This window comes from Manis javanica, chromosome 3, assembly GCF_040802235.1.
Source record: "Manis javanica isolate MJ-LG chromosome 3, MJ_LKY, whole genome shotgun sequence".
NCBI classification, from domain to species: Eukaryota; Metazoa; Chordata; class Mammalia; order Pholidota; family Manidae; genus Manis; species Manis javanica.
Window position 1 is genome coordinate 3,618,986 of NC_133158.1, and position 22,513 is coordinate 3,641,498.

Below are 22,513 nucleotides of genomic sequence, written 5' to 3' on the forward strand. Positions count from 1 at the left end.
GGTGGAGATCGCAATTTGTTCTTCTAAAGCAGTACCTGAGTATACGTAGCCTTTGCCTATAAACAAGGAAGCAAAGAACACTTTTATAGTTTCCAACAGAAGGGTTTGTTCATAAGCCATTTATGCAAAGAGGGGAAAAAACCCTCAACTTGCTAATTAGTTGAAACTGCCTGCCAATTCAACTGGGAAGTGGTGCATTAGAAAAAAATACCAACTCCAAACAACTTACTGGAGTCATTGCATTTGTAACTAAAGTGATCATCCGCAACTATCAAAATAAGACTAGCTAACAAAATAAAAGATTAGGAGACGTTTCTTTTAATAAAAGTAATCCAGCTAATAAACGGTGAAGGAATGACAGATGCTCTAGTAAAATCAATTTCTGGATCTCAGTTAATGCATCTAAGCACTGGCTGTCAATGACAGCTTCACATCAATTATAAAACAAGAGAACCTCACATATTATATTCCCCTGACAGAAGAACACTAACACCAACTATGAAAAGTCTTGAAAGAAAGAAAAAGAAAAAACCCAAATCAGACTGAACTTCTAGATCTGACTTCTAGAGAAGCCAGAGGAACAGTAAACATCATGGTGACCTTACCTCACACCGTACATAACAAAAACACAAAGTGAATCTGAAACCTAAATATGAGCTAAAATTATAAAACAGCTAGCAAAACATAGGAGAAAATCTTTCTGACCTGGGTTTGGCAAAGATTTTTTAGATATGACCCCAAAAAAGCACAATGAAAGAAAAACCAATAAACTAGAACTATATTAAAGTTTAAGACTTTTTGCTCTTCAAAGATTCCATTAAGAAAAAGGAAAGAAAAGCTACGAACTGGGGGAAAAAAAATTGTAAAACACATATCTCATAAAGAATTTATGATTTATTATATAACTCAATAAATGATCCGATTTTTTAAATAGGCAAAAGGTGTGAATAGACATATCAACAGAGAAGATATATGAATGGTAAATAAGATAGTCATCACTAGTCATTGGGGAAATGCAAATTAAAACCTCAAGGAAGTATCATTACCAACCAAGGAATGGCTGAAGTGACAGAGTAAAGACACCAACCGTTAACACAGATGTGGAGAAACCGCAGCTCTCGCATGATGCCAATGCAAGTGGAAAATGGTGCAGCCACTTTGAATATGGTTTGGCAGTGCAACTTCCTTAAAAAGTTGAACATACAGTTAGCATAAAACCCAGCATTCCACTCTTGGGTATCTTCAAGGAGAAACGAAAACACAGTCACACAAAACATTTACGCAAGTGATCACCACTAGGAGCTGGAGCAACCCAATGTCCACCAGTCGCTGAACAGACACCCCGGAGGTGGTCTATCTGTACCATGGAATACTTCCCAGGGATAAAAAATGAATGAACTTTTGGACACATTCAGTAACAGTGGTGAACCCCAAAAACATCACACTAAATGAAATACGCCAGACACAAAAGCTGTAACTGAATGACCCTATTTATGTGAAATGTGTAGAAAAGGCAAAATTGTAGAGGAAAATGCGACCAGTGGCTGCTTGGGGCCATTAAGAGGCAGGAGTTACTGGTAAATGGTCACGAGATCATTTTGGGGGTGATGGAAGATTTCTAAAACTTACAGTTGCACAATTGTATAAATTTGCAAAAACTCATCAAGCTATTCACTTAAACATGTAAAATACACCTCAATTAAAACTATTAATTTTTTTTAAAGAGAGACATATGAGACCAAGTGCAATGCATTGGTCATTTGGATCCTACAAAGAGTATTTTTTAAATTTATTTTCTTTATTGTGATAAAATATGCATAACAAAGTATCATTTTAATCACTTTTAATCATGGTTCTGTGACATTCACAACACTCACACTGTTGAGCAACACATTAAAAAAAAATAACAGCATGTGTGATATAATGGGAATTGAGCTCTGCATGGATTCTGATGTTATCAAGAAGAAAAATGTAGGTCAATAATAGTATTGTGCTTACATTTTAACAATAGCAAAAAGAACCCTTAGTTTTCAGAAGTACATATAAAAATATTTAACAGTGAAATGAGTTGATATTTGTTTTAAAATACTGAGAGTGCAAGACAACCAAGCCAAATACATGATTCTTAACTAGATAATGGATGAAAAAACTACAAAGGACATTATTAGGACAATCAAAAAAATACCATGATGGACAAATGAGATGATAGTATTTTTTATCAATGTTAAATTCCCCAAGTGTGATCATTGTATTGAGGGTTATGCAGGAAACTATCTTATTCTTAGAGATGCAAGCTGATTAGGAGTGAAGTAACATGATATCTACAATGGATTTTCAAATGTTTCAGGAAAAAAAAAAACGCCAGTATAAATTATATTATAAATATTACATACACAAATTATATAGACACATACACACAAATATACATATATGTATATAAAAGAGGAAAAGCAAATGGTGATTCCAGGTGGATTAAAAACGGGAACTTAGCAAAATTGTTAATTGGGGTAAGTTCACTGGAAAGCAATGTTATGACATCTTAAACACTAAAGACATTTATAAAAACTAAAACATGCATACTCTTTGCCCCAGCTCCCCCTCTTTGGACCTCCCTTTAAGAAATTCACATAAGAGTGCAAGGAATGAAAGGAATTTTTCATAATCTTTTTTTAATGGTTAAAAAAAATCAGAGATCTTTAAATATCCACCAATAGGAGGCAGGGCAAATAAATTAAGGCAAATACTTATAATGAAAAACCATATAAGAGGAAGAAAAGGGTATGAGTATAGATGAAACACCACTGGCTTGTAAGGTGATTACTACAAAAGCAATCAGTCCTTAGATAACGGGCACATCAATGTTCATTTTACTATTATGTCTACTCTTGTATATATTTGAAATTCTCCATGACAAGGAACTTTTTTTAGAAAAGGGACCATATAAAATTCCAAGGACACAATTCTTTACAAATGATCATCTACCTCCTTTCTTTTCCAAACTAAAGTATCAGTACAGTGGGTGTGGGGGGTTTTTACTACACAAACAGGTGCATCTAAATATCAAGGTTCCAGAAACCTTAATTTTTTCTTAAGTCCTCAGGTCATCCTGAGCAGAAGAATCTCAATTTTCAAACATCCCAAATCCAGCAGAAAGTGAGTGGCGGTTCACACGCACTGTGCCTGGTGGCCAAGCTCTTCATTCTAATGCAGGAACCATACTGTTCTAGCCAAGGAAGGAGAGCACAGAAAGGGTCGTCACCTATTTTACACTTTTTCTCTGGGGTTGTCCATGTCATTCTGTTCACAATTCAAATATTCTTTGTGCTGTGTATTGTGCTATTTCTGAATTAAAACAGAAGCCAGGGAATTATTTCAGCTTAACCCAACATTCAGCATTTGGGGAGCATTCTCCTCAGTTTAGTCTGCACAGAGCGAGTGCCCATTCAAATACCTGCTGAAATGCATACTGAGTAACTGGGGCAAAAACCTGATGCCAGTCCTGAAGGCCCAAAACCCTAGTCCAAGACCACTAACTGCCACCCAGAGCCTCATGGCCACGGCTCAAAAGGCCACCACCTCACCACCTGGTCAGCACCAACTTGCAGACCCTGGGTCAGTTTTCTGAACAGCCTCCTTTTTCCCAACAAGCTATGACTATTCACTAAGTACCAAAGCAATGGGAAAATAAAATGAGTCGGGTTAAATTTAATCAGGATAATTACTTATACATAGATTCCCAGTAGTTAGCTGTTTGTTTGGTGTTAGACCAAAATATTTTACAAAATTATGGTATTTAAATTTTCATTCCGGAAACAGAACTATTCTTTTTATATCTCAATTTCAAGAGAAAAGAACCTCTACAGGTTCTGCATAACAATCAACCACAAATCAAGTTCTAATCTTTACATGGAAGAGGATTTAAAATAAGAGAGGATACAAGCTGATCATTTAATAATATTAAGGTGTTACATGATTTCCTTTTTAATCCTTATGTATTTACTTAAAACCATTAATCTGAGAACGGGTCTACAGGCTTCTCTAGTTTACCAAAGGGGTATCGGAATACCAAAAAGCTTAAGAACCTCTGGTTTTGAACAACAAAGCTGTTAATCTGCTGAGAATTTGAGAGAATACAGGAAAAAAAGTTTGATGCTGGATAATATGATCCTTATTCTTTGGGTAAATTTGTATTGTAAACATATGGATCACTTATTTACTCAACAAATATTTGCTTGGTTCTCATACTGTGTTCTATGTAGCAATTACACGGATGAAACACTATCCGTTTGCCTCAAACCAGCAGAAAAGGAGACAAAGGCATGTGACAATGTAGAAGGTGAAAAAGCATCAGAGGGGGACAAAGAAACCTTTAAACGCAAACAACGGGGAGATTCTCTCTTTCCCAGGGAGGAGGAGGAGAGGACGATTCCAGCCCCCAGGTGCCCCTAGGGCCTGCAGCTCAGGGGCTGCACAGAGCACAGGACTGCCTAGCCCAGGACGGGGCACAGGGAGGCAGGGGGCGCAGGGCGGCAGCAGGCGGCGGCGGGACTGCCCAGCCAGTGGAGGGTGGCTCAAGGTCCTGGCTTGACCCCCACGGCGCTGGGAAGCTCTTCCTATTCCTGGATTGCTGTTGGGAAGCAAGAAGATACAACAGAAGTTGTCTAGATTTCCTCATCTGATGTAGATGGGGAAACTGCCCAAGGGGGTGAGGGAAGCCACGTTTCAAACTCAAATGATATTTACTTACTTTGTACAACGAAAATACAGTCTGTCTAAGGACATTTCATCTATAGCATGGTGTTTGTTTCACAGCAGTGGACTGAGAAAGTGGCAAATGAGCCTCTCTCCATATATACAACCTAACTCATAAAACAAGATGTTAAATATAAAGCTTCCTCCACTGAACTTTAATATCCTACCAACAAAATGACACCAGGTGAAAAGATAACAGCATCCTAAGCAAAGACCACTAACCTTGTGAACATCTGTTCTGCGCCTTTACCTTTATAACTGCCTTATAGCCTTTACCACCACCACGTTTGCAGTGTTCTCAGCTGACCTTCCTTGCAATGTGCCTCCCTCCATCTCATACCAAGCTCCTCCTCTGCTACCCCAGGATGGCCACACCTCACAATGCTCAGTTTTGCCGTAAAAGATTTTATTTCAGACAGTGCCACTGGGGGAAATTCTGAAATGTAAGGAATCAGGAAATTAGCTGCGCAGAGAGGGGAGAGTTAACTAGAGAGCTGCAAACTTCACCTGGAGTAAAGCATGGGCTTCATCCTGAAGGCTGGACAGGGCGGCCTTGGAGAGGAAGGAGTGGAAGATGTTCCCAGCAGAACAAGCAGCATGCAAAAGTCAGCAAGCAGGCCTGAGGCTGGCGTCAGCTGTGGGGGCAGGGTGGGGGGACAGGTGCCTGGACGTAAAGGGGCAGGAGAGATCCGTCTGCTGGCGTAGGATAAGGCCACACGGAAGGGTGTGCAATACACACAGAAGTTATTACTCCACAAAGGGCATAAGCAGGGGACTAGGAATATCTGTCAGTCACAGACACAGTCCAAAGACCGTCAGGACCAGAGGCAGACCAGCAGGAAGGTGCTGGACTAACCCAGAGATGAAAGGCTGGGGCATGGTGCAAAGAAGCCGGCAACCAGAATGGTGTGAATCACTAGCCCTAAGAGACACTTCAAAGTAGGAAATGACAGAAAATCCAAGGTAACTCCAAATTCTACCCTATGAAAGGCCAAAGAGTCACAAAGAACTGAGGCTGGAAGCAGTGCACTCTCCACAGGGACCCCTGGCCTCTGGCGCTAAGCATGGTGAAGATGACCAGGAGCAGCTAAGAACTGGGCTCTACGAGACAACAGTGCGTAAGACAGCCTTGGGCTGTAGATTTGGCACTAAGCAGGCAGCTACATAACACACAACCGGAAGGAGAGGTGAGCAGATAATGAAGAAAGGAGGAAATTAAAAGGGGGAGAGGAATTAACGCTTTCTGCAGGCACTACGCAAGTCGCTCTGTACACTACATGAAACAGAGAAGTCTAGAGGTAGGAGGCTGAGACAACGCCCTCTCACAAACAGGGCACCACCAGCAAAGCCAAAATATGAGGGGAAGTGTAAAGGAGAAGGAAGCCAGAGAAGAGCACATGGGCCTTGCCCATGCAGAGGTCACAGGTCACCTCCGAGAGAGCTTTCGGGGTGTGGGTGGAGGCAGAGGCTGTGAAGCAGGCGTTGGAGAAGGGAGTGGGTAAACACGCGGGGAAGAAGGAGGAGGCATATATTCAGATACCTAGGCAGCAAATGACCAAGAGTAACAGCCACTGTACGAGGACAACTCTGCGGTTCTCCTAACCTCTGTCTACGCCAGTCATTAGGAAAACACTGACCAATCAACCAAGTCAGAGGGGAGGGCCCATACTTCACAGTCACCAAGGTGCCGGAACTGAAGGAAAATGACAGACAAATCTTAGTTCTTGCAGGTTCAATTACATGACCAACAAGAAGTTCAGCTATAAATATAACTGAATAAAAAAATGTGAATTTAACATATACTGACTGCAGTGTACTCCACTGGCCATACAGTTGAAAGCTAACACCTCTCAAAACTGAATGGTAAAGAGAATCACAATAGGAACACAAGGAGACTGTTATGCTATTAAAAAATTATAAATATTTCATACAACCTCTCCCAAATCCTAAACCATGTTTTTCTAAGTAAAACAGCTGGAAGACCTATCACAAGCAGCTAGAACTTATATAGCAATTGTAGTGCTCTAAGGTTTGATTATAATGTTAGCAAAATACTCACTGGTTCGATGGAAAATGTTTTTCCATCTGCTTCTGATACTGAGCTTTAAATGGAGATAGTCTGACCCATTCATAAAACTTGCAAAGATAAAACTTATGCCTTAGTTTGTACTCAAAATGATGAACGTATCCATTCTTCAATCCTTTACCTGAAGAATGAGCTCTTGTAACAGAGGGAATCATGAGTAACGTAAACCTAGAATGAGCAGAATATGACATGAGTACAACTCTTGGTGGTATTTATGGTTGAGCTGTTCAAAGCTGACCAGAGGCAAGCATTCTGCTAAATCACCTTTCTACCCACTCCTGCTTCAGAATTTCATAATACTCAACACAATGCAAGAACTACTGCACCAGATAAAAGAATTCCAGACAACAGGTTGCTTATGGATTCTGAAATTCATTTAATACAACAGACATCCACTACACTGAGTCATTAACCCAGATGCAAACCTCACCTTTCACAAAGCATGACCTGATACCAACTTTCTTTATATAAAAAAAGAGCAGTTTTCTCAGTTAAGGATATATTAATGATTTTCAATAAAAGGGTAGAAAGCAAAACATTGAATTTATGACCATTTCCCTCTGCTTTTTATCAAAAACAGTCTTAGAAATTAGTGTTGCAAGAAGTACCTTTCTAGAATATAGTTATGACTTCTAAAAATCTAATCCACCTAAAGCAATCTACAGATTCAATGCAATCCCTATCAAAATACAACAGCATTCTTCAACAAACCAGAACAAATAGTTCTAAAATTCATATGGAATCACAAAACACCCCAAATAGCCAAAGCAATCCTGAAAAGGAAGAATAAAGCAGGGGGGATCTCACTTCCCAACTTCAAACTCTACTACAAAGCCACAGTAATCAAGACAATTTGGTACTGGCACAAGAACAGAGCCACAGACCAGTGGAACAGGATAGAGAGTCCAGATATTAACCCAAACATATATGGTCAATTAATATATGATAAAGGAGCCATGGATATACAATGGGAAAATGACAGCCTCTTCAATAGATGGTGCTGGCACAACTGGACAAGCTACATGTAAGAGAATGAAACTGGATCACTGTCTAACCCCATACACAAAAGTAAATTCAAAATGGATCAAAGACCTGAATGTAAGTCATGAAACCATAAAACTCTTAGAAAAAAACATAGGCAAAAATCTCTTGGACATAAATATGAGCGACTTCTTCATGAACATATCCCCCCAGGCAAGGGAAACAAAAGCAAAGATGAACAAGTGGGACTATATCAAGCTGAAAAGCTTCTGTACAGCAAAGGACACCATCAATAGAACAAAAAGACATCCTACCTTATGGGAGAATATATTCATAAATGACAGATCCGATAAAGGATTGACATCTAAAACATATAAAGAGCTCACACACCTCAACAAACAAGCAAATAATCCAGTTAAAAAATGGGCAGAGGATCTGAACAGACACTTCTCCAAAGAAGAAATTCAGATGGCCACCAGGCACATGAAAAGATGCTCCACGTTGCTAATCACGAGAAATGCAAACTAAAACCACAATGAGATAACACCTCACACAGTAAGGATGGCCACCATCCAAAAGACAAACAAAAAATGTTGGCGATGATGCGGAGAAAGGGGAACCCTCCTACACTGCTGGTGGGAATGTAAATTAGTTCAACCATTGTGGAAAGCAGTATGGAGGTTCCTCAAAAAACTCAAAATAGAAATACCATTTGACCCAGGAATTCCACTTCTAGGAATTTACCCTAAGAATGCAGCAGGCCAGTTCGAAAAAGACATATGCATCCCTATGTTTATCGCGGCACTGTTTACAAAAGCCAAGAAATGGAAGCAACCTAAGTGTCCATTAGTAGAAGAATGGATAAAGAAGATGTGGTACTATACACAATGGAATATTATTCAGCCATAAGAAGAAAACAAATCCTACCATTTGCAACAACATGGATGGAGCTAGAGGGTATTATGCTCAGTGAAATAAGCCAGGCGGAAAAAGACAAGTATCAAATGATTTCACTCATATGTGGAGTATAACAAAGAAAAAAAACTGAAGGAACAAAACAGCAGCAGACCCACAGAACCCAAGAATGGACTAACAGTTACCAAAGGGAAAGGGACTGGGGAGGATGGGTGGGAAGGGAGGGATAAGGGGGGGGAAAGGGAGCATTAAGATTAGCACACATAATGTAGGGGGGCGGGGGTATGCAGAGGGCTGTGCAACACAGAGAAGACAAGTAGTGATTCTACAGCATCTTACTATGCTGATGGACGGTGACTGTAATGGGGTATGTGGTGGAGGGAAACTTGATGATGGGGGGAGTCTAGTAACCATAATGTCACTTATGTAATTGTAGATTAATGATACCAAAATAAAAATTAATAAGAATAAATAAATAAATAAAAACAAAGATCTTATCCAGTGAAGAATTGCTAATTACTTATACCCTGAAATAGCAGAATAAAGTAGAACTGACAAAACACAGTATAACTCCCAGGAATTAAGTGTTTTTAAATTGCATCTATTTTGTCACATTCTAGGAAACAATTAAAACTTAGTGTATTATTATGTTTACTTTCTCTTTTTTTGCCGAAATGTTCTCATAATTTTGTTGTTATTAGGTAATAATTAGTTAATGAGTAGCCTTAATTACTTCAAGACAGAGCATGGCTTGTTTATGGAGAACTACTTTAACAACCGTCCTGCGGTCCGGGGAAGAGCGCGACTCCGAAGGCCAGCTGGGGCAGGCGCTGGGATAGGATGCCTCCTTCCCACCACCCTTTGAAGCGTTTCCATTTTAATGGTCAGGAAACAAGGCTTAAAGAAGTTATTTTACTTGCCCAAGGTTACACAAATAGTAAATGACAGCCAAATCCAAAACCTAAGCTCTTTCTCCACCATACTGAGCTGTAATTCAAAAATAAAATCTTTACACATAAGCTTTTCCCAAAATGGATTTCCTCATCTTCTTCACTTCCTCTTAGATTTTCACTGCCCATTCTAAAGCCTCTATTCAAGAAAAAAAGACCACTTTGAGCAAATTTTTAGAGCCACCACCCAATGAATTGGCTAACAATAAATTTAAAATACATCTGAGAGCTGCCAGGGGTAACAGGCATTCTGTGTAAAGAGCTCCGGGGAGCAAAAGCACATCTCGTCGACCTTACAGTGGTACAGCTAGCTTATATAACATTTTTACTCCCAAATCACAACATCATGTGTCCTAGTCCCTGACCGGTGTCTAGGCCCTCTGGGCTGGACTTTGGAGAACAGACAGGCATTCAAAAGGTGTTCAAGGTGTGAGAGAATGAATAAATAAAGACACAGCCAACAGAGCTTGCACACAGCAGAGGGAAAGCATGAAGCTGGAGGTCCCCCAGTAGGAGCTTAGAGCAACCTCAGCTCAACAAAACCATTTAAAATACCAAAATCATATAAAACACAAGAGACCTCTGATAGCCACTTCCCACAGTCAGACCATTAGGTAAATCCCTACCTGATGAGGGTGTATGGCATTGTTTTAATTTCAATTCCCCAAGTAAAGCCACAAGAATGGCTATAATCAGAGAGAGAGAGAGACAATGGTAAATGCTAGTGAGGGCATGGAACCCTCATACGTTGCTGGTGGGAATGGAAAATGGCACAACTACCTGGGAAAACCATTTGGCAGTTTCTGAAGAAATTATAAACATCAAGTCACCACATGACCTGCAATGAAAATATTACACATATTTACACATGACTCGCACTTGAATGTTCACAGCAGCATTATTTATAACAACCAAAAAGCAGAAGCACCCAAATGTCCATCAGCTGATGAAAGGGCAAATAAACTGTGGTATATCCATGTATTATCTAGCAATAAAAATAAATTAAACACTGTACACTACAACACAAATGAACCTCAAAACCTTTATGCTCAATGAAAGAAGCCAGTCACAGAAGATCACATATTACCATTTACACCAAACATCCAAAAAAGGGCAAAATTAGAAACAAAGTAGATGAGCCGCTGCCTCCAGCTAAGGAGGTGGGGCAGGAGGAACAGGGAGTAACTGCTACAGGGTACAAGTTTCTTTGGGGACTAATGAAAATGTTCTAAATTTGATTATGATGATGGTTGTACAACTCTATAAATATACTAAAAACCACTGAACTCTATACTTTAAGTGACCTTTATGATATGTAAATCATATCACAACAAAGCTATTTTTTAAATAAGAGAACAAATAAAACCTGTAATCGTTTCTCAATTTTCTGCCTCAGATGGCAAGCTGTGCAGTGGGGAAGATATTTCATCAAAACCAATGTGATTGTTTTTCTTTTATTTAGGCCTATTTCTTAGCACCCTACTTTAAACAGTAAAAGAAAATAAGGGTTTTTGCAGATCCAGACACAGTCATTCATAAATTAAAGGACAAAGAACTGCTAACTCCAAAGTAGGAGCCATTTGCGCACTCACTCGGATGCCGCAGTCCCTGAGCTCTGGTAACTGCAAGCGCAGCCTTGATCTTCACAGTGCTGGTCTGGATACAAGCAGCCACAGCTTGGCGGGCATACAGCCAACCTGTCAAGCAGACAATGTCCAACTTTCCCAAGGTGTCTGCACCATCTCCCACCCCACCACAGTGAACAGAGCTCCCATGCTCCACATACTCACAGGGATTTTTAATTTTTGCAAATCTGATGAGTGTGTCAAAGTATCTCACTGGGTTCTAATTTGCATTTCCCCAGTTAAAGTGAGACTGCACACCATTTCTTATGTTTACAGACCACTGGATTTCCTCTGTTGGTAAGTGCCTGTTCAGGTCATTTTTCTACTGAGCTTTATTAACCTATTGATTTGAAAGAGCTCTTTATATATTCTGGCAGTTACAGGTGATTAAAATTTATTCTCCTTAGCGGCTCATTTTTTTCATTCCCTCTATGGGGTTTGATGATAAGGTTTTAATTTTCATGTTATCACATTTATTAATCTTTTCCTTTGTGGTTAGTGTTTTTTGCAACTTTAGAAATTCTTCTACACTCTAAAGTCACAAAGATCTTCTCTTATCACCTAAAAGTTTTCTAATTACATCTTTTACACTCAGTGCTTTAATCCACTTGATACAAGGGCAATATGTATTTCATTTTTTTCCCCAACAGGGAAAATTGATTATTGGGAACTAGATCTGACTCCTAGCTGGACTCAACGACGAAGTAAAACAGGAAATTGATCTTCCTTTGTTGAGGACCTATTATGCCAGATAGTTCAGTATTCTATACACATTCCACAAATATACAGTGATTCTGTAAAGCACGTTACTATTCCCATCTTACAGATAAAGAAACTAAGGCTAAGAAACATGTCCAAAGTATTAAGCTATAAAGATGGGACTTACGTATGTCTTACCTAATGCCACTGTTCTTTCCACCACACCACATTGCTGTTTTATATAAGAATTTCATCTCTAGGTAAGAGGAAACATCTTTATTTTGAGATGCTGTAGTCACTTTACTCTAAAGGTTCACTATACAATGAGGCTCACTTTATTTTAGTAGTTAATTTATTCATTCATTCTTTAAACAAACATTTATTGAGAGTCTATTACCTGCCAGGCATCATTCCTGGCTCTGGAGATCAAGTAGTGAACGAAGCCCTCATTCCCTTGGGTGCTCACCATCTGACCTGACCGTGGTCGTCTCCCGCATCGCCTTACATGACTCAGCCTTACACACACTTCATAAAATAACCTCCCCCATGCAGCAGAGTGGCAGGAGGGCAACATGTTACACGGTCAAGTTTAAGGCTGAACCTACATAGGAATTCCAGCATTGATACTGAAAGAACCCTCACAAAATAACACATCCCCATGCGTCTTCCCTTCTTCTGAAGCTTATACCTTCCCTTTTCAAGAAAATATTAGCAATATTTCTGATTTCCTTAACAAACTGAGTGTAACTTCTTAAAGCATCTCCATACATCTTGTGCTATTTCTAAACCCTTTTTCTGCTCTCCTTGAAGAGGTACTTCAGTGTACAGTAAGTAGAATAAACTTCCGCTTCTTAATTTCTTTAATACAAACTGGATGTCTACGCATATTCAGAAAACTGAAGAGTGCAGGATCGAGGACAGAAGAAAGTGACTTAGGCAGAGCGATGTGCGGTGCCGAGAGCATCCCTGGTTTCCCCACCATCTGCCTGCACCTGCTCCCACCCGCCGAGGGGGGCTCCCTGAGGCTCTGGATTCCATCGCCGTCCCTCTCGGGCAGAGTAATCCCACCAGAGCAACAGACAAACATGCTCTGATGTGCCACCCAGGGACGCAAGAAAACCTCTCTCAGCCCCCTCCGCTCTCCAAGGACTTCACGCCCCTGCTCCCCTTCAGGTGGCAGGTCCCAGCACAGAGGCCTGCCTCCAAGGGCTGCTTCCTCCCTTCCTCTCCAGTCTGGTGACAGTCTGTCCTAACACACGACACTGCTCCTGGCCATCACCAAATCCGAGGCTTCCTCCTGACCTCACGGGGCCGCACACCCACCAGGTAAACGGCCCCTGTCCCTCCAAGCACTACTTCTCCCAGCTACTGTAACGCTGCTGCCCCGGGTTCCCTTCCTCCCTCCACCTGGTCCTCCTCAGCGTTCTTCGCTGGCTCCTCCAGGCACACAGACTCTAGATCCTGGAATTCCTCAGAGTTGGCACTGAGTTCTTTCCCCCCATATACATTCAGGATTTTCTTCCTGGCTGACGTCGCACACGTTTATGGCTATAAATACTATCAATGTTATGAGGACCTACCCTGAGCTCCAGACATATAGGTCTTACTCCTTTGGAATCTCCATTTAATGCTGCACAGGCCACCAGAGCTGAACTCCACGCTGCCCCCACACCCAAGGCTCCCTAGGCTCCCCGTCTCAGTACTATACACCAACCAAGCAAAAACCTTAGCAACTGTCACTGATGGCTCCCTGACCCCTGCCCCGTCTGTCAGGCAAATTCTGCCGAGTCCGCTGTCACCACACATCTTCAAGCTAGTCATTTCTGTCCATGGTCACTGCCGTCATTCCACTCCAAGCTATAGAGTCCAAACGGCCTCCCCTTTCACTCTGGGAGTCCATTCTCCACACAGGAGGTAGACACCTGTGTAAAAGGCCAAGCAGATCCTGTCATAATCCCACTTAAAGCCTTTCAGTAGCCTTTGAAGTGATAAACCCCAACTCCTTACAGGATCTACAAGGCCTGCAAGGTCTGGTCCCTACTTACCACTCCCTCTGCCATGTACCCGTAGGCCCTCAAACTGTCCCTAAGTCAGCAGAGGCCCTTCCACCTCAGGGCCTTTGCAAGTGCTGTCCTCACAGCCGCTCCTCACCCTTCTGGTCTGGAAGTCGGCAGCACACAGAGATGTTTTCTGTCACCCTACTGAGCACCCCACATCCTATTCTTCAACGTATCACTCAGACCTGCCAGAATTCATCACAAATACTAGTTAGTCTCTATTCACTTTCTTACAGGTTTATTATCTCCCTGTTTCCCACAACGCAGGCTTCCACTCGTTCGAGCTGTATGTGCAGCACCAACAAATACTTGTAGAATGAATGGCAGAAAGAAGAAACAAAGTGGGGGTGGAGGAAGGAGGCGTGTGGGGGAAGAAAACATTTCCAGCCTGTATCCAATCTGTACAAAGCTTCACTAGGGCTTTATAGTACAGATTTTTCCATACTGCAAGTGAGAGCACAAGTTCCCATTGGCTGAGCTGAGCCTATCAGTAATCTTCTATATATAACCTAACCTGTTCATAAAGTACGGCTCCAGCACCAATCTTTATTGTACACAGTGCATTTCTACTGAAAGATCAAGTTCAGTTATTGCTTCTCTGCAACCAGTCTCAGGAGTTACCAGTGTGAGCGAGCCATTGTAAAATAGGAGAAAAATTGCTTACAACATAATGCCATGAGGAGGAAAACATCATACAAAATGCAAGTGTTTCATGCTTAAATTCATTAGAAAATGCCTCTAAAACAGCAAAATGTTAATGCAGGGTGATTGGGAAATGGGGGCATATTATATCATTATCTCTTTGTTTGAACATGTTTAAGATTTCCCATTATAAAAAGTTAAATAAAAGCAAATGCCTCTAAGAAGTCAAAGCGCGTAAGTATCCTAGGCCACAGATGTGCACTTTGCTCCCATCTGGAAATTTAACTTAAATAAACTGATGGCAGTTTCTAAAGGTGATTTCACAAGACAGCAGCTCCATGGGAGCATCTGAGGACACGGGAATGGGGCTGCCCTCCCACCTGCTCCGTGTCACAGCCTTGCAGCCCGGCCCCGGCCCTGGCCCCAGTAACTTCTGTGGGAGCCTCCAGTGCCCAGAGCTCAAACACAGAGCAACTTTAAAAGGGAACGGTGGTGGAAGCGTGCAGCAGAGGAAGGAAACCACTGTGCACAGACTCAAACACAGCACTTTGCTCCTACAATTCTGATGACGTAATATTTCTTTCTAAACTGGCACTTCAAATTCAGAAGGGGCTTACAGAAGAGACTAAGTGCAAACCCGCCCGCAGAGGCCAGCATCCCCACCCACGCAGTCCCTCCACTCAAGAATTCCTTCTCTGCAGCACTGAATCAAACACTATGGCTGTCAGCGATGAGAGGGCGAGTACTAAGCCCATGTTTATCAGGTGGCACAAAGAACGGAAGAGTCTAAGCTGCACTGGCAGTTAATTTTTTGCTATAGAAATACTCTGTTATATGGGAAAACAAAAATAATAGTTTATTTTCAGTTGCTTTGGATTAAAGAAAATAATTTTTAAATCCTATTAGGAAATTAAGGGGCTGCAACTGGTACAATTTTAAGAAATCGATTACATCCTTACTAGGGAATCCATGAACATAATGAGACGGAGCCAAAACAGCGCATGAGAGATCCATTTACTTATGTTTACAAGTAGCACAGGATCATCCTTAAATAAAAGGAATTAGCTGAAGAATGAGGTAAGCCAGCACTTGAATATAAATCTAGTTCATCAAAAACATGATAAACTACTCTCTGAAGATACTATTTAACATTAAAAGCCCTTAGAATTTCAGTTTTTAAGGACAAAAGAACAATGTGAAGTTCATAAAAAATAAATTTTGGTAGGTTCTAAATCTGTAAATATGATCAGTGCACAGGATTTAATTTTGTCTTTCTTTTTTCATGGGGCAGGTGAAGAAGGTAGTTTCGTGGTCTATCGATGACAGACCTCACCCTCAAGAAATAGACAACCAACCCAAATCCCTGGGCCAGACTTAACTGGGGCCACAGGAAGCGGGGGAAAAAGACAAGGCGGAGACGCATTTCCGCTACTTCTCCCTCCACCTCTTGATCTAAAATGTTGCCACCCTTAATAAAAATAAGCTTATTAGTGACAGATCCACATCATAAACATGAAGAGCACTGAACATGAATAGTCAGCAATCAAGTATAAGGCGACTTTGGTGTCCTTGTTCATAACGTGAAAAGAGAAGAGAAGGAAGAGGCGATGCCTGGGGCGGGCGGGGTGGTCGGAGGAGCAGGGCAGGGGCTGCAAGTACAGGCCTGGACACCTGAGGCCTCCAAACAACAGCAGGGCTCTAAGGAACGACTCTAATCAGATTACCAGAGGCCAGTATGATCCTTCGGGTGACAGAGATCTAATCTGGAACACAATTGGGCCCAAACAGAGATTTACTGAACTCACGGAAATGAGCACTTAATCACACTACGAGATCACAGCCACAGTGAAGATATGCTTCCTGTCGTGTTCCATTTCTGGAGGCTGAGTTCAGTTTTGTGGTTCAACACATGGATGTGACGAGGCTAAATTGGGATTTAATTCGTAGCTTTCTACTGTTTCACTCATGATCTCTGATGCCACCCTGTGCTATTAATTTGGCATCAAATCCCGAAGTACTTGATTTAGTTTGTTCTGCATCTAAGTTCATCTGCAACATGAATGAAACAAACAGCACCTATGCTGGATAGTTTAGGTCGGGGCTTAGCCCCACACCCACCCCGAATCATCAGGCTGCACCCCACCCTCCCACCCCATTGTCAGCTCAGCCGAGGCCCCCTCAGGCCCTGGCAGCAGCATCGTGGGGAAAAGCAGGCGCACAGGCTCTCAGTAATGCCACCTTGCCCGTGCTCCTCAGGCCCTTCCTTTTGCACCTTTTGATGAAGCACCTACAGTGGTTTCCTGAATGGACAGCCCACCAAACTCAGGAATTTATATTCTTCACAGACCAGGGAGGGCCTAGGCTATGAAATGAGGGGTCTACACAGTTTCCGTGCTACAAAGCAGTTATCCCTCATTCAACAAACTTTTACTGAGCACTGAGTACAGGCCAGACCATGTTCCAGGTGCTGGAGATCATAGTAAACCACACAGACAAAAGCCCCGTCCTCAGAGAGCTTATACTCTGGTGGAGGAGAGGGACAAAAAACAGGACAGGTAAGTGTAATGCACAGCACTGGACAAGAAACGCTAAGGAGAAAAAAACTAAGCAAGAACAGGGATACGAAATGTTGGAGGAGGGTTGAAAATTTAGATACACATGGAGTGAGGTGATTTGGGGACCCCAAGGAAGTGAGAGAGCTGGACATGCACATTCTCCAGGCAGAGCGTTGCACGAGGAGCCCCTAAGGAGGGAGCCCCTTGGCATGCCAGAGAAGAGGGGTCCTGTGCGTCCAGAGCAGGGGAGGGGAGGAAGTCGGCAAGGTGGGGAGACTAGGCCACAGGAGCCGTGTGGGGTGCAGCAAGATCCAGCTGCAGCAGCACATTCCGAGCCGGACTGGCACCATGTGACCCACCTGTGACCAGGATCCCTCTGGGACTGGAGGGGGCAAGGGCAGGAGGGGAACCAGTTAGGCAGCTACTGCAATAATCCAGCTGAGACTGGATGAAGCTAGGACAAAAGTGGTGACAGCAGAGGACAGTGAGCAAATTCTGAATATAATCTGAACTCATATCTGGCCCTTTAAAAGTCAGGGGATGATCCTGAGTCTTGCTGAGATCCACACCATTAGAAATTTCCATAGGACTCCTACCAGGACTCTATATAATGGTTTTAGCCAAAGAAGAATATTTCCAAGTAACATTCTGCAATAGTCAATATAGTGGATTAATTAATATATAACATGCCAGGGTTATAAAAATTTTAATATCTTTATAGAAAAATTAAAAAGAAACACCATAGAAATACTGAAGTATCTGTGAATTTTTATTTAACTGATAGAATTAGAGATAAAGTATTACCTTATTAACTCTACTTCTAAGAGGAAAATTATCATGCAAATTTTCTAGAGCAGTAAGGAATTTCAGAAACAGAAGGAATCTGGAAGCCCCATTCCCTTCATTTTTGGACCAAGGTAATAAAGCCCAGATGTAAATGAAGCTTGGTGCTTCTCCAAACATCAAAACATATTTTAATAGTGGATGGAAATATTCCTATAATGTATTTTTACTGTTTTATCTTCCTAAGACCAAGAGTCTTGAACACACTTTAAGAGCCCTTTATAACTGTGGCCTCTCAGAGGAACCCTTACGTCCAGCCCATGATGCTGCCTTGCTAACTGCTGCCACTGCTACGCAGCCCCCGTAAGCTCCACATACCTCCCTCCCAGCTGATGGGGTCTAGTCAACAGAAGTTTGCAAAACAGTTAAGAATGATGCATAAAGGAAAGTGACACTGGGTAAGAATCAGAGAAGAAAAACAATCAGCTTTATAACAATTAGTGACCACACTTAGAAATCAATTTTGCTTGTTCAGGGTATTGGGCTAAGACTGTTCTGTAGGGCTAAGACTGCCCCCAAACGCATGGCTAGAAAGATGACCTATACCTATGTGCAGTCCTTTAGAAAAAGTTCTACCCCCAAATGCAAGTCTTCACTACAGAGAAAATGTAAAGTTTAAAACCATTTAAAGAGAAATTTTTTTTTGACCATTAACACTATAAATATTACTACATACGCAAGCAAACTGCCAAGGTAATATTTATGTCCTAAACAACATCTTAAAGGTATAAACAGGAAAGTAATAAGCTTTAATAAAAGGGCACTTCATTTCTTTTAAAACCTACCCTGCCAAAATTCTCTAACAGGCTAACATGAACTCACTACTCTGGTCTCTTTCCTGTCATGCTACCAAAACTAGTTTGTGTTTTAAATTAATAATAAGAAAAAGTTTAATCTGTATTGAGAAGGGAAGATGCACACAGAACCAAAAATCACAACAGCAAATGACTCACATATAAGCACTCAGCATCATATTCTCCCTCAGCAATTGAAGAGCAAATAGGGGAGCTCAACAGACAACATAGAGTAAAAAAGTCCCCCATGTAGGATGTACTGTAATTCCTGCCAAGCTTCATGCTCACAACCACAAGTTTAACAGAATTTCCCTCCACCCCCACGGCCCAGCTGCTGCTCACTCCAGGTTCAGGCAGGTCCCTGCAGGTCTGACCCCAGTACCAGATGTGACAGCCCAGGGATCACTGTAGCCCGTTCTTTGCTTCCTCCACTACTCAGAGAGGAAGAGCCGGCAGAACCTCACCAACGCTGCAGAGCTTTAGGAGGAAGTGTAACAAAGGATCAGGGCTTGGAAAGGGATCTGAAGAGGAAAAGGTCGGGAATTTTATTTTGCACTGGGCCTTTCTCCATTAAAAACTGAAAATTTTAGATTAGAAAGTCTTACACTAACAATATTTGAGTAACTATTCAGATTGCCCACTCCCAGACCTTTACTTCCACAATAACTGTTCTCAAAACAATATCCTATAAAGACGTAAGTTACCCCTTCCCACGCCCTGCCAAAATTATCTCCCACAGTAGGCACTTTGTACCTCTGACAGCACTTACACACAAACTGTTTTGTTCTGTATTTTATCCCAGTTACTAAAAGCTTCTCCAGGGCAGGAACTTACTCAATTTTGCATTCCCTAAACTCCCGGCCATTGCTTCACTGCACAGCTAATTAGCATCTGCTAAATGATGTTCGATGGTATCAGATAGTGGTGCCTCCAATTCACTAATGAGAAAAAAAAAACAACTTCCTAGCCAGCAGTAACATCTCTGCCTCCAAAAAGGGGTGCTACATATTTCACAAGAGAAATTCAGCATCCACCATCTCCCTTGCAGTCATTACCTCTGACGAGTCCTAGTGTGCATGCCAGCCAGTCAGGAGTGCCTTTCTCAGCAAGAATGAGGGGAGAACCAGAGGTCATGGAAGCAGAGTCCCTGCGAGCATTTATTAGGCAGTATGCACAGACAACCTGCTTGTACTCAGTCCTCTTCAAAACCTCTGGAGTTAAAACACGCCTTCAAGCCACTGTTTTTCCACCTGTCTTTACACACCAGATGGGCCAGCTTGCCAGGCTGCCCCGATGCTCACAAGACCCTTCACAACATAAACATCCTGTCTAACCCGCACGGCCACTGACCTCTACACTCTGGTTTTCTCAGAGCACTTCCTGAAGGCGCCTTAGTAAGCCGTAAGATTTGCTTTCTGACGCTGTGTGATGCTGCTCCTTGGCCACCAGTCCAAGTCTACAAGTCGCATCCTTTTGTCTGCCTTCGTGGGTCTACACAAAATACATGGCAGAAAGAAGGCCAGAGCCAAGCACACATGCTGACCCAGGAGAGCCCAGCAGCACACTGAGCTGCTGAGCCATGCCCAGGCCAGCAGCTCCTGCCCCCAAGGCCTCCATGTCAATGTCCTCAGTAAGCCACAGCAGGCCTGGGCTAGGAATATCTACTCCAATTTTAAAAGAAGCAGGTGTTACCATGAATTATTCCCCTATTTTGAGGAAAGCATTTCACAGGCAAGAGCGGTCGGCAGATGCTAATGGGGTATGAATGTATGCTCTTGGGAGCATTTGGAACTTCTTTTAGTAAAGGGCATTAGCCAAGGACTTGGACTACTGAGGGGTTGGACTACGGAAGGCATCAAGATCCTGAAGTCGGTTTCTTCAGCAATCACTGCACAGCAGCCAGGGCACCGGGTTTAAAATTCGTCACCAAGTAGCTCTGATAAAAATCAGCTTTAAAAACTGTATTTCTGTCAATAAACAAAAGCATACGAAGATTTTTTCAAAAAGTTAAGTAATTTGTTCGGCAAGTCCAGCTGCCACCAAAATACAAAAACAAATTACCTAAACTTCTAACAAGCAGCACTCGGGCAGTGGGGGGGCACAGCCGACACCTCGGAGGCCACCTACAGACCCACAGGGGCTGGGGGTCTGTGCAGGGAAGGGGAAAGAATGGCAGGGCAGGGAAGGCCCCCCAGCTCCCCTAACCCTACTGTACCCAGTTTCTCGCTCTCCTGCATTTGGGGTGCAGGGAGTGGTTGGAAATGGTCTACCTTTACAAATACACTAACAGGGGAAAAAAGCTTATTTTATCCAAGCAAATACAGTTATCATTAGTAGATGATACTGTCTGTAACATACAAAGACTGGAAATAACGCAAAACATATACATCTAGGGAACTGACTGAATGAAGTGAATCCACATAACAAGATACTAGTCGATCACTAGAGAACGAGGCAAATCGGTGTGTGCTTGACCGTATCTGAGACATTTTAAACCAAAAGAGTACTACCAATTGACTTATTAAAAAAGTGGGTGGAGAAATATATTTTTACCCAAATTGAATTTTTCTGGGAAGAAAAAAAAAACTAAAGGAAGTAGGAATAACAGTGGCTTCCAGAAGGGGCTGCCAGTCTCAGTAAAGGAGCACAATCTTTTTCCTATTTAAAAAATTTTTACTATGTACTCATATCCCTTTTCTAAAAACATTTTTTAAAGGTGTATTTAAGTCTGTGTTACAAATAAAGCAATGGAAGAAAAAGTGCTGCCTATTAAAAGCAATCTCAGCTTTCTTACCTATAACTTCTTTGTAGCAAAATGTACACTCAGTAGAACGGGTAAACGGGGAGTGGGATATGCATAAGTCCATTCTACCCTCAGTCAAAGCCACAGTAACTTTCAGTTTCTTGCCATATACTTTAAAAAAAAATTTACCCTTGCTTCTCAAACCTAGGTGCAAAAAACCCTTAAATGTTTGGTTCCATTGTAACCAAAGCTTAAATGATTCAAACATAAACATTAACAAATCTGAAACTAAATCTCAATTACATTTCATATGTTCATATTATATACTACTCATATCTTATGAGTTAACAGTTTCATATGTTTTGTTTCTAAACAAAAGAACTTTAGAATTACTGAAGAATCCAAATATCTTAAGCTATCCCCAGCCAAAAATTAGTTCAGTAAAAAATCAGAGGGTTTTCCCCCATAGCTTCAAAATTTCTAAAACTTCTCCATTTCCAAGCAGGACTTGGGGGTGGGGGGTGGGGTTGAAGGCAAAGCCTAAGCCTGGCGCGCCCTCTGTCACCTGCTGGCACTCCCCCACCCTGGGCTCAGGGCTATCAGGTCCTCATCTGGACGCAGCATCAGCGCCCTTAGCACGGGAAGGGCACTGGCTCAGCTGGCAGTGGTGGGAGCACCGGGGAGCCACCTGCAGCGGATTCTGAAGCTCAGCCTGGGGCTCGCGCACCTGCAAATAACAGGCTCTCCTCAGCCACACCAGGGCACAGGAAGCGGGGTGCCCCACCCCATACCCACAGAGCACCAGACTGCTGGCTGCTTCTTTGTGACTATCACTGTGAACAGCAAAGCAAAGGCCTGGAGCTAATGCCCT

General features: G+C 42.2%; 1 protein-coding gene across 5 annotated transcripts in view; it reads right to left on the reverse strand.

The window, feature by feature from the left end:
* Window positions 1-22,513, reverse strand: part of SFMBT1 (Scm like with four mbt domains 1) — a 108,093-nt gene that overhangs the window by 74,683 nt on the left and 10,897 nt on the right. For 2 of the 5 annotated variants that reach the window (XM_036994826.2, XM_073230714.1), the window contains exon 2: window positions 11,277-11,381. The exons of the other annotated variants lie outside the window; for them this stretch is intronic. The gene's annotated coding sequence lies outside the window, so the exon portion shown is untranslated. The remainder of the gene's footprint in view (window positions 1-11,276; window positions 11,382-22,513) is intronic. 5 annotated transcript variants of the gene reach the window in all.